Source organism: Falco peregrinus, chromosome Z, assembly GCF_023634155.1.
Source record: "Falco peregrinus isolate bFalPer1 chromosome Z, bFalPer1.pri, whole genome shotgun sequence".
NCBI lineage: Eukaryota > Metazoa > Chordata > Aves > Falconiformes > Falconidae > Falco > Falco peregrinus.
The window spans coordinates 12,337,769-12,340,076 of record NC_073739.1 but is presented as its reverse complement, the minus strand read 5'-3'; positions in this window follow the sequence as shown (position 1 = coordinate 12,340,076).

Here is a 2,308-nt window from a genome sequence, read left to right as displayed (position 1 = left end):
ATTTCTGCCTCTGTGTTTGGCTCCAAGTGGCAACAAAAGCCAGCCAGGAGTTCAGGCCTGCTGTTTCAGTTGGCTGTATTGGTGCCCATTCATAACAACTGGTCTGCCTCTATTATGGCCTTTGGTTCCTGACCACCCCATTTGATGCAGTCAGGCTCCTGACGCTCCAGGAGGGAGAAGCAGAGGAAAAAGATTGTCCTTCTAGTCAGTACTCCTTATTTCCTCATTTCTGTGGCTGTGTGACAACTTTTTTGTTTAACTCCTCAAGTTCCATAGAACTGAAGAGGTGGTTTCATCTCAGGTTCCACATCTTCTTTCACCAAGGGGTCAGGGGCCTGGGAGAAATCAAAGGCTAATAGCAGGGACATTTTCAGTGTCACATACACTAGGGACAGCTGGTGAAGTAAGAGGCAAACAGGGGAAGGCAATGTTTAGTGAGAGCTTCTATCTCATTACTTAAAAATAAATATGGTACATTTTTCCACTATAGAACATAATAAGCCAGATTCTTTATTCCTTGTAGACAGATATTCTGCCTTGCTTCATTCATTTCAGAGGAGTTACACTGATTTATCCTCATAAGAGGTTTGCCCCACAAATTATAAGAATGATCAAGTAACACTATCTCATTGTACTCCTTGCATTCATAGAGCATGAGATTGCAGCCAGATGTCCAGACACAGAAGACTTCATGATGAAAAAGGTATTTCAATGTGTAGAAGAACAGAAAATGCAGATGAACTTCACAGAAAGTATTATACTAAATAAGGGGAATGTTGCTGCAGGTGTCCAGAACAAAGAATAAACCAAAGTTTGCACCCCACGTTGTGTGGACTAAAGCTTGTGAAATATTATACCATTAGTGAGAGATTTGCCCACTTTCATTCATTAATTTCCCTTTAAGGCGCTTCATTTCCCCTCCCAATCATCTGTCAATTATTTTTGTGCCACAACACCCCTTGAAGTGTGGAAGTGCTTCAGCTCCAGATCTGGCTCTTGCCCTCTCTTCTCTGTCTGTGACCTTAGGACTTCAACACTATTTTCTTTCCTGAGTCAGGAAGAAGGGGGCAGCTGGCTAGGACCTTGCACTCATCACTGTTTTTCCACCTACAGTATGTTTGCTTTTCTTTTCCAGCTGCAGTTTTATCTTGCCCCCTTCAGTCACTCATTCTTTGGCATGTATATTGTGGGCTCAGTTCTCCACTTGCTTAGCATGTGCACAACATTGTTGGCTTCAGAGGAGCTTATGGTTTTAACAGAGAAGACAGCTTGATTCAGGTCTTGTGCTTGCGGACACATGTTCTACCAACCTCAGTGGGAGTGAGTTGCCACAGGTCATGAAAATCCTGCAGAAATGTAAGAAATTTGCTGATGTCATGTTAAAATGATTAAAAGAGAAATAGAAACACACACACACCCCCCAAAACAAAACAAAACAAAACAAAAACAAAACAAAACAAACCCAAAAACCACCAACCCAGACTGGACAAATCCGTCAGCATGATTGCTGGAAGGTAGAAGCGAGAGGGGAACAGCTGCAATCTCCTTCCTTTGCATCACAAGCAGGCTACGACAGTATAATTTTTCTATTACTTTTCTTATTATATATTTTTTCCTCATCTTCCTGAAGCTGGATGTAGATTCCTGACTGGCAAGACAACAATTGGGCCAGATGAAATCTAGGTGTGACACAGGGATAATGCCAAGGCTTTCTAAAATGAGAAAGATGATCCTGCTGTGTGTTGGATTTAATTTCTTTATTTGATACTCTAGATAAGAGATAGGTAGTTTAGGTGAATAGGAGACCATCATTCATCAGTTTTGATCTGCAGAGACATAGCTGTAGTTCTGCTAATTTAGAATAATTTCTTTGCAAAATGGAACATAGAAAGGTAGCTTAAGATGTCTGGGAAGCAGTTTCAGATAGGTCTCCATCATGGACTGTTGTTTTCTGACACAGGCATTTAAATACCCGTAAAAGTCCATCCTGCAAGCTATTACGCACTCTGACCCTAGTCCAGTGAAGCACTTAAACGCATGCTTAACTCAGATATGTTGATCTTACTTTGTTTCCTCGCATGCTTAATATGAAGCACATGCTTAATAACTTTGCTGGAGTAGGCTCAGGACGCTTTGCAGCTTGAACAATGGTACCTGTCACTCATGCAGGTAATCATAAGGCTTTGAAAGCCTTCATAATTTAGCAACTAGTTATTTACTATAACTGCTATTGTTTCTCTTGAAAACAAGGAACTCTGTTTTTGAACAGAGCCCTCTTTGTAAGGTCACTTATTTTGGCTCCAGCTTG